The 10,590-nt window shown below is 32.4% G+C and overlaps 1 long non-coding RNA gene across 2 annotated transcripts; it reads right to left on the bottom strand.

The window, feature by feature from the left end:
• Window positions 1-256: 256 nt before the first annotated feature.
• On the bottom strand, window positions 257-10,206 carry LOC141455843 (uncharacterized). Of its 2 annotated transcripts, XR_012459486.1 has the most exons (4): window positions 9,863-10,206; window positions 1,018-1,211; window positions 712-840; window positions 257-462 (listed from the first exon to the last, which is right to left on the bottom strand). It is a non-coding gene; the product is annotated as an uncharacterized lncRNA (long non-coding RNA). The 2 variants fall into 2 exon arrangements; XR_012459485.1 differs by lacking the exon at window positions 257-462 and having other exon boundaries at window positions 521-840; window positions 9,863-10,199.
• Window positions 10,207-10,590: the final 384 nt, after the last annotated feature.

The following is a 10,590-nucleotide window of genomic DNA, read 5'->3' as shown; positions in this document are numbered from 1 at the left end:
TTTACTTTAACACTACGTCAATAGATGGCGAAAGAATGTCAAATAGCGTAATAACCATACATTTTTTTTTTAAACAATTTTATAGGATTAGCGAATTTTTCAAGGCTAACCTCGGTAAATTTACGCATATGATACTATTCTTAAAACACATCAAACTTTAATCTAAGAAAATTTGATTAAGAACGCTTTTCTCTAAAGTGAATTTCATTATACTAAGTTTTACTTTAATTTAATTTAATATTGAAGGAAAAATGACAAAAGAACGAGTCTAAATTGTCGCTAAAATGAATCATCAAATTGTATTTTACATTTTAATTAGATATTAAATATGTGGACACAGTGTTCACACTCTGACCTTCTCACTTCTTGCTCTTCATTCTTAAATATGATTTCGTAGTTTCTCCTTTAGTGAGCATATTTAACGGAGCTATACTTCTTTTTGTCTTTCTTATTCACTGCTTCCTGTAAAATGGGACTGAAATTAGCGTCTTAAGATTGCCATAATTACTTTTATCTGAAATTAGCGTCTTAAGATTGCCATAATTACTTTTATCATCGTTACCTTTCTTTTAACCCTGCTCTACAGCACTGGCAATTACCGATTAGGCATCTTTAAGGAGAAGAATTATGACTAGCACAATTTAATTCAAATTTTATTTTAAAAACATTAAATAACATCCAAGGCCAAGACCGGGAAATCAAACCCAGTACCATAAACACATCTTAGCTTTGCCGTCTGCGCTACCAATCCTCCGCTAGAAGCAGATTAAATAGAATTGGCATCACTGGGTCTTCTTAGCTCCACACTTGCAGGGGACTTTCGTGATAACCATTTATGCCCTAAAAAGTAAGATTAGCCGAAGAAAGTAACATAATAAATTTTATTATAAATATATATTCTTATTTAAAAAAAAAATGAATCCAAACATAAATTCACGGCTTCCACCAGTAATTCTGGTACAAAGTTAAGATATCAGACTGATATATAGGGTAATAATGTAATAAAATTTATCTAACCATTTGATGTCACCTAATGCGCAATCGTAATTCCAACATCTTACAGAGACTTCCACACAATCGATTTTAATGGTTCCCACGTGGCGATCGGAGGCAACTGGCTAAGATTTAGGTGGACCATTATCACTGACGTAATTTATATACATAACCATGGTTTATGCTATTGACTGCCGCCGTTCTATAATACACCATTCCTGCAATTTAAATTTACTATATAGTGTAATATTCATTAATAAAGTATTATTTTGCGATAGTAGTGAATGTGGTGAAATCGTAATTCTAAATAGAATTCTTCATTAATTCAAAGGCCTAATTAATAAAAAGATTTTTGTTAATTAAATCAAAAAAGTGACAAGACTTTCTTACAATAAACTCAAGCTACAAACCTAAACACCTTTAACGAATTTAAAATTTAGAATCCGTACAGTTGTAAGATATCTCTTCTTAAAAAAACCACAAACTCGGTACGAACGCATTTCTGGTACAGAAAATCAGCTAGAAACACTCATACGTCTTTGCATCTCAGTGGTATTGAACTTACAGAACCATTTTTACCAAGACAAACCAATTTCAATGTCTTAAATTTGACATAATCTCCACACTTACGCTTATTAATTCTCTGAGAAATTAGAAATCTGGTATGAGGCACCCAAACAACTTTCTCTTACTTAATTTTTCCAAAATTCAAAATGAAAATTCATTCTAAACAAATAATTTTTTACTAAATAACAAAAGTGAGCCAATACAGCCACTAGTAATAGGGTAAACTGGATAGATAGCGCTAGTGTATCGTTTTCCAAATGGTCTGTTACTAATAGATGCAGCTGTTTACAGAGTTGCCCGGTAAATCTATAGATTATGGAAGATTCTTCAGAAAATGTTGTTTTCTACTGTCCTAATATTTTGAAGTTAATTAACTTTTATACAATATTTTTTAAATTTATATTATTTATACCTACATAACAAAAGACTCTTATATCTAATGTTACTGCGACCCATTTGGTCATACGGCATCGAAGTATGGGGATCGACTAAGCGTTCCAACTCACTACGCCTCCAGACATTACAGTCAAAAATACTTCGAAAACTTCTTAACGCTCCGTTCTATGTATCTAACCTCACTATCCATAATGACCTCAAAATTCCTTTCATTACAGATCTTGCTAACACTCGTTTCTTCAAATTTCATTCCTCTACAGCAGCTCATCCTAACCCTCTCATAGATCACCTATCTTCCTCCACATTACCAGGTAATCCTCTAAGGAGATTGAAGAGAAGATGGCCTCGTGATCTTCTCTTATCTTAAGCACGTTACTGGAGTGGCACCACTGGGTGCCTTCTCCAATCATGATTTCCCGTTATTTCTTTTCCCTTTCACCGTATTTGCTTGTTGCAACAACTGTTGCAGTGGTAAATTGCAATAAAAGATTTAAAAAAAAAAAAAAAAAAAATATTATTTATAGTGTTTTTGGTATTGTTTGCATATTAACCATCTATTGTTTTCGAGGGCTAGTTGTTGGTATTCACAGCTGCTATTGGCTTTTAAAGCCTCATCTTACCAATATATCGGGTGCAAAAAACCAGCTCTATTTTTTCTAACGTCCATTTACTTTGAAGGAATAGTTGCTGTACATCCTCTTTCACTTCTTTCTTCTTCATGACTTCCACCAGGTAACAGTGGTTCTCTTCCACTAGTTGTTCTTCGTGGCTTCCATGAGATAAGGCTGCAAACAGGTGTATTCCTTCTTCTAACGCTACAGGATGACTGAATGTATATAGTGTATACTGATGTAAGATTAGTGTGCAGTCTAAGTGCTTGAGGACTTAGTGCAGAAACTATGAATTCTCTCTGCTCCTAAGCCCTGTATTTTAATTTCATTTCCCTTTATTTTGAATTTATAAATGCTTCGTAGCGCTTCTGCATCAATTATAGTTAAAATAAGTTTTAAAAAAAGTGGTGATTTATTGCGATGAATCTAAGTATATTGAAATCACCCTAAACTTTAGATTAATAGATTTAAATCTAAAGGAAATTTGCCAACAGCTTTAATCACGTGAAAAATAAGTTGTCCGAGTCATATTACCAGATTTTTTTTTACCTACCACCTTAATCGTTCGCCATAGTTGATTGCCCAAGTAGACAGACAACTATCACGAATCTAAACTGCCAACAAACCATCGCTCACCGCCGTTACCGATAAAAACTACCAATTTAAATTCGTTCCAATAACCTTGATTCTAAAGCACCTGAACTACGTATTTACTACAAGACTTACAAAGTTGTAGAACACACTTTCACATCGGCTACCTACACCGATAGCGATCTCTTTTGGTAGTTGTTACAACAGCGGAAACTATGGAAGATTTAGGCCGACATTTCGCACACACCTTCCACTTCTCTAGGAATTAGCGCCGTTCACTTTGTGCAAAATAGTTTTCTTATCTATTTACACGCTCCCACCACCAACACATTCCAAGCTGGGAAAATAAGTTTTACTGACGTGTGACCCATAGATGAAGGTCATCACACTCTTAGATTAATTTTGACCTAATATTATATTAAATATTCAATTTTATTAAATATATAAATTTCATGCTGCCTAACCCGACTTTTCTATGTCTTACTTTACTAATCTTTCTTTGAAGTGATAGATTTGTGTGATAAACCCTGATAACTTATTTCACACTAAACTGATGTTATCACTCTATTCATGAGAAAAAGGCTGATGTAAAACACAAAAATAATTTTCATTCAAAGCAATTTAAATTATTGCAAATTTCTTGAAACAATATGTACCTATAACAAAAAAAAAATTGAATTTCAAAAGATACTTAGTATAATAAAACTTAGTATAATATACTAGTATAATGATGAAAATCGGTTCACTCGTTTAGATACTGCCTTGTTTACAAAAAAACAGCAAAAACAAGAAGCACAATCAGTGAAAATGCCGTTTTTGCCCAGTTTTAAAAACCACAAAAAATTAACTTTCAATATCTCATTAAGTATTATTACTAAAACATTGCCATTTATACCAGATATTTATTTATTTATTTTTATTTATTTATTTATTTCATACTGCTTTTGGGGCTTATCCCCTTAGCATGGAGTTTGACATTGATACATAAATACAATAAATTGATATAATGATACATAAATGGTAGATATAAATACGCAAAAAAATAAATTTAAATTCGTAAAAACAAAATTATATGAACATCCCAAGAGCTTTTCTTTTTCTTTCTGTCTTAAATCAGACCTTAACTTTCAATAGCTTTCTTAGCTTTTTAAGAAGTTACCACTCATTAAGTAAAAAGCTTCTTATTTGTAAAGATAATTTAACGTAATCACATATAGCATTGATTTGATTTACAGAGTTAATGGAAAATAGGTTTACATAGTTTTCTGGTTCAGGTAAAGCTGTTGCAATATAGTTATTTAATTTATGTGTTCGGAAAGACTGAAAGACCTGGCAGGAGAAAAGGAAGTGGAGCAAGGTGTCTGAAACGTTATTTTTACATAGAGTGCATATATTGGAGCTATCAAAGACATAAGTACAAGAGTTGAAATAGATTTTTGTTTTATTGAGGTTAGCTAATCTAAGCTGGGATAATAAGCGAATTTTTTTGATGGAAATAAGCCAAGATAGATGCAGTTCATTGCTGCCCAGACTACTTATGTGACGGTACAAAATATTATACTTACACCGGTCAATTACATAGGCGATATCTCTACTTAAACAGTCATTCCAAAGTTGTTTTTCTAAATTTTTAATTTGAGATTTAAGAATAACGGGATCTCCCTGCATGAAATCTAAAGCCCCTATGGAACTTAAAATTGATTTAAACTGGGTGACCCAGTTGTATTGAATTTTATTAAACGGAAGAGTTTCCCTAGCGAGAAGAGCGTCAAAGCAGATACGAGGCAATCGTGTTGGGGGCATCCCAAGTATATTTACTGCAAGGGTAACCATACTTTTAAATATTCTAACTTTTAAAGGCACAAGTCCATATTCCAGACGCACAATACTATTTGGCGTAAATTTTCTGACATTATAAATTTGTTTAATAAATTTCAGCTGTACTTTCTCAATTTCATCAAAGTAGTTAAATGCCCACAATTCTCCGGCATATAACAAAGTAGACCTAATTAAAGCGTGCAATAATTTATCTCTAACTTTTGTGTCTGGGGTACGGGATTTTATCAAAAGTTTGTGTACACGGGTTATTGCCAAGTTACCTTTTGCGGTGAAATACTTACAAGCTTGAAAAAACTTACCCGTTGCACTTAATGGCAATCCCAAGTAATTCACTGAATTTACTATCTCTATCGGTTCACCAGCGAGAAACACTCCCCGAAACTTCTTCGGGCGGGTACTTTTAGAGAAATAGACAATTTTAGTTTTAGAAGAATTAACATAAAGGGAATTTTCATTACAATATTTTTCTAGAATTGAGAGTTTTTCAATTACATCTGGTAAGGCACTCGCGAATAACACGATATCGTCCGCATAAGACAGAAGGAGCAAGCGATTATTTTTATTAATTGGGAAAAAAGAGGCATCATGAGATTCAAAAAACTGGACAATATCACTAATGAATAAATTGAATAATAACGGTGATAGTGGTTCTCCCTGAAGGACACCAGAAGTTACATCAAAATCAGCCGTACTTCCAAGATTGGTGGCTACGCAAAGTTTAGCATTATCGTATAAACTCTTAATAATTTTAGTTGTATTTGAACCAATTCCCAATTTTATTAATTTAAGCCATAAGGTTTTATGAGATATTAGGTCAAAAGCCTTCCGGAAATCTACAAATATTGCAAAAAACGGTTTATTATTTATTAGTCTGAGAGAAGTAATTGAAGTGAGAACAAACAAATTGTCGATGCAACCTCTATTTGGTCGGAAACCATTCTGTTCCTCGCCTAATATTGAGTTGTATTCAATCCAGGTATTCAATCTGTTTTGCAATATTGAGGTAAACAACTTTGGAAGACTGTTCAATAATGCTATCCCCCTATAATTGCGAGGATCAGAGGCGTCGCCCTTCTTGTACAACATTTTCAAATCAATTTGAGCCCAACTCTCTGGTATTTTCTGAGTTCTTATTATCAAATTGAACATATTTAGAACATAATGTTGCCAAGCAGGAGGGAGATTGCCATAAAATTTGTAAGAAATCAAGTCCCTGCCGGGAGCTTTGTTAGCCTTACAGCGGGACAGAACCCGTTGAAGTTCACCCAAAGTTATCTCCTGCTCTAGTTCACTGTTACTGCAACATAACTCTAAGTTTCCCGAGATTTCTCTTGGCCGATAAAAATCAGAATAAAATTCATGCCATTTTTCAAGTTGTAGGACCGGAGTTGCGTTCCTGAAAGGTGCTAAACATTTAATAATTGACCAAAACTCTTTTGAGTTTCGCGCTGCCGTCAGACTATCTATATATGACTTCTTGAACTGCCTTTTCTTATTTTTAATTAAATTTCTGTACACATTTCTTTGGACAAGGAGTAACTCTAGAGCATTCCTGTTAGTTTTATTTTTGCGCCATGCCCTATAATAATAATTGGAAGCGCGTTTAGCTTCATAGCATTCACCGTCAAACCATTTATTTTCTTTATAATTAACATTTATAGTTTTATTAGTTTTTTGAAATCTAATCATTTTTAAAGATAAGGCAGTTTCCACAATAGCAGAGTTCAGGTTCTGATATAGTTCTTCACAGTTATTACTATTAAAATACAAATGAGTGGAGCTTACAATTGTATTAGTGAATTCCTCTTTTAAATTGTCATTCCAAATGAATTTTGTTTGATACACTAATGGAGTACAGCTTGTTTGAGGACTTAGTTTGTGAAGTACATTTAATTTCAGTGAACATGCGAGATGATCGCTTAAAAGGTTTAAATTTTTTACTTCAAAGCTTGAGATAATATTAACTGAATTAAGATTGCACCATATCAAGTCGATGATACTTGAACCCTGTTTAGAGAGAAAAGTGAATTGTGCAGGAAAATCTGTCGGCAGACGCCCATTCAGGACAAACATTCCATTTTCCTCCATTAACTCCACCAACAATTTTCCTCGATTATTCACAGTTGAGTCCAAGGAATCACGGGTTGGCAACAGAGGTACGTTTTGAAAAATATCAGCATCTAGGTTATTTAATGTCCCAATTCTGGAGTTGTAATCACCCCCCAATATAATTGGCAGTTCAGAAAATCTGACTATTAAGTCTTCAATAATTTCCAACAGAGTAGAGTGATAACAGTCAAACTGATTAGAAGGCCTCCAATAAATCAACCCTAATATAATGCTACAATCTGGAGTTTTAATACTAAGAACAATAATAGTGTTATCTTTATATATTAAGCTCGTAACATAACTGCAATGTTTATTAATCAGAATCATTAGTCCGCCACTAGGGCGCCCTAATGCCTTTTCTTTCACTGCCTCTGAGAGATAGCATTCAAAATTTTCCAGAAAACTGGGCAATTTGAATTTACTAGATATGAGCCAAGTTTCAGTTAAACAGAGGATATCTATTTGAGAAATACAAGCTTGTGAATTTTTATCTAAATCAAATAATGAAGAAAAACCGCGAACATTCTGAAAAACGACATTTAATTTTTTATAATTGGAGCCAATATCTAAATTGTGGACACTATTGTTAGTATTAATTTCACAATAAGAAAGATTTTGATTAAGAATAGAGCTACTTCTCTGCTTTTTTGTGGGGGCGAAAAAATTCGCCAATTTTTGAAGTTCTTGGAATCTTCTGAGTCCTCTTCCTCTTACTTTGTGTACTGCTTTCGGAGATATCAGTCGCATCGGATTCATCTAACTCTGCTTCATCCCCTAATAATCCTCGTACGTCTGTTTTAGGCTTGGTAATATTACTTAAATCCTCTTTACTTGTTATCAGCAATGGGCGAGATGATTCAGATATTTTAACAAATATTTTGCCATTCCTTACCCAAACAAATTTTAGCAGATTGCTCTTCTTCATGTTTCGAGCCTCTCTGAAGATAGCTGCCATTTCCGGTATTAAATATTCCGATATGTAGATTTGTGTGTTCGGTAAAGTTTCTTCAATCATTTGAGAAGTTAACCTTACTTTATTCTCTCTTAGAATCTTTAGAAAAGACATTTTATCTTTATTTCTAAGGAATTTCACTATAATTAAAGGGGTGTACACACTATTCTTAGAACTCAGTCTGTAACAATCTTCTATGAACTCTCCATTTACGCTAAACTTAATGTATTTACAAACTTTCTCAAAAATAGTAAAAAGATCTTCATTTTCACTAACAGGAAAATTTGAAATTTTTATTAAATTTTGTTTGGTTGCCTGCTTTAGGGCCAAAATTTCATTTTTATCATTAATCATTTCTTGCCTCAAATTAAATATTTCATTTTTCAGTTCTCTACAATTTTTCTTAAAGTACTTTTCCTGAGACGAAATAGAAAGAGAAATACGTTTGTTATCTTCTCTTAGTGCTTCCAAATCTTTTCTCATTGTTTTAATTTCAGCAGTAATATTTTGCATCATATCAAACATGCTAGTTAAAAGATTATCATTGTAATCCCCACTACTTATTTTAGGCACACTGGAGCTACTCCCACCTGACTCTATGTTTTCGTTTGTATTCGGCATCTTGATAAATATACAAACAGACAAAAGTTCAACAATCTGATTAATTTGAAATAAAGCACTCTTTCTCTATATTCTAAGTTATTTTACACTAAAATAATTAGAAAATTACTCGGTAAATTGTTCTGAAAATTCACAAAACTATTACCCACACAATAATCTCAATTTCTGCTAATTTTCACAAATGTCACTCACCATAAACCATAGAAAAAACAAGAAAATTACAGAGACGAAGTGTACACCTGCACAGTCACTGACAAACTCCTTATACCAGATATAGAGTAAACATTTCCCTACAATTCAGTAAAGGTTTCATTAAAATCTAAACAATAGGAACAGAGATATAGAGGTTTGAAATTTGAACGAATTTGAAAACCACCAAAATTTAACTTTTGATAGCTCATTAAGTATTATTTCTACAACATTGCCATTTATACCAATTATAGAGTAAACATTTCCCTACAATTCAGTAAAGGTTTCATTAAAATCTAAACAATAGGAACAGAGATATAGAGGTTTGAAATTTGAACGAATTTGAAAACCAAAAATTAACTTTTGATAGCTCATTAAGTATTATTTCTACAACATTGCCATTTATACCAATTATAGAGTAAACATTTCCCTACAATTCAGTAAAGGTTTCATTAAAATCTAAACAATAGGAACAGAGATATAGAGGTTTGAAATTTGAACGAATTTGAAAACCACCAAAAATTAACTTTCAATATCTCACTGAGTATTATTACTACAACATTGCCATTTATACCAGTTATAGAGCAAACTTACTCTTACAAATCAGAAAAGGTTTCATTAAAATCTAAACAATAGGAACAGAGATATAGAGGTTTGAAATTTGAACGAATTTGAAAACCACCAAAATTTAACTTTTGATAGCTCATTAAGTATTATTTCTACAACATTGTCATTTATACCAGTTATAGAGTAAACATTTCCCTACAATTCAGTAAAGGTTGCATTAAAATCTAAACAATGGGAACAGAGATATAGAGGTTTGAAATTTGAACGAATTAATGATAACTTTTAATTTAAAGCAAAGTTTTGTCAACATAACTGATTACTATCATTATGAATGATTAATTAGGAAGTTTGTTTATGTTCATGCAATGCACATTCTATCACATGCAGACAAAATTAAGAACTTTATTAATAGAATACTTTTTTTTACCTTTATAACAATCTGCCTTCTCTAGTCCCTAACAAAATTGAGATTAGACTGCTAGGCAAGGCCAAACAGAAATCGCTAGATAACCAACTGAAGTCTCTTTTTACCTCATTTTTTCACTTGAGGAATTTTGGTTGAATGCAGAAGATTTCAATTCCAAAGCCAGATTTCAATTCCTTACGAAATTCAGTTTGTTACATCTACGATATCACAGATTTTTTTTGATCAACTTCAAGGCAAATTACAAAGAATAAGTAATTCGGTCAGAGATGATAAACAAAAAGTAACGCGCGCTTTTAGAAAGGACCACATTTAATGATAACCTACGTGTAACCTTCCTTTTTTAGCTCAACTCATCAGTGTTGCCAATTGGTCACATATGTAAACAAAATTAAATATACCTATTAATGTATATTAAATTAGAATCTTAAGAATTGAGAAAATACTATTTGTTAAAAAAAAATAATTTTTCTTTAGAGTAATCCGTTTGTTTATTTCACTAGTAACGTGTGATTAAACTTTCTGTCGTTCAAACTAGTCTCTACTCTAGTGGCATTTTTCTTTTCTTACTTTTTCATCTATTTGGAGACTGAAGCTGATATTATTCAAGGTTTTGCCCAGCAAACATGAAGTTATTATATTTATGAAGTAATCTACCCTTGGAACACACTTACAGACCCAGTCTTACACAATAAACAGACACGAATTTTTCTGCTTCAGTTGTTTTACAT

This window comes from Rhodnius prolixus, unplaced genomic scaffold (assembly GCF_049639745.1).
Source record: "Rhodnius prolixus isolate KJV_2025 unplaced genomic scaffold, Rpr scaffold_4, whole genome shotgun sequence".
Taxonomy (NCBI): domain Eukaryota; kingdom Metazoa; phylum Arthropoda; class Insecta; order Hemiptera; family Reduviidae; genus Rhodnius; species Rhodnius prolixus.
Note: the sequence above shows the minus strand (reverse complement) of the source record. Positions and strands in the feature narration are given on the sequence as shown.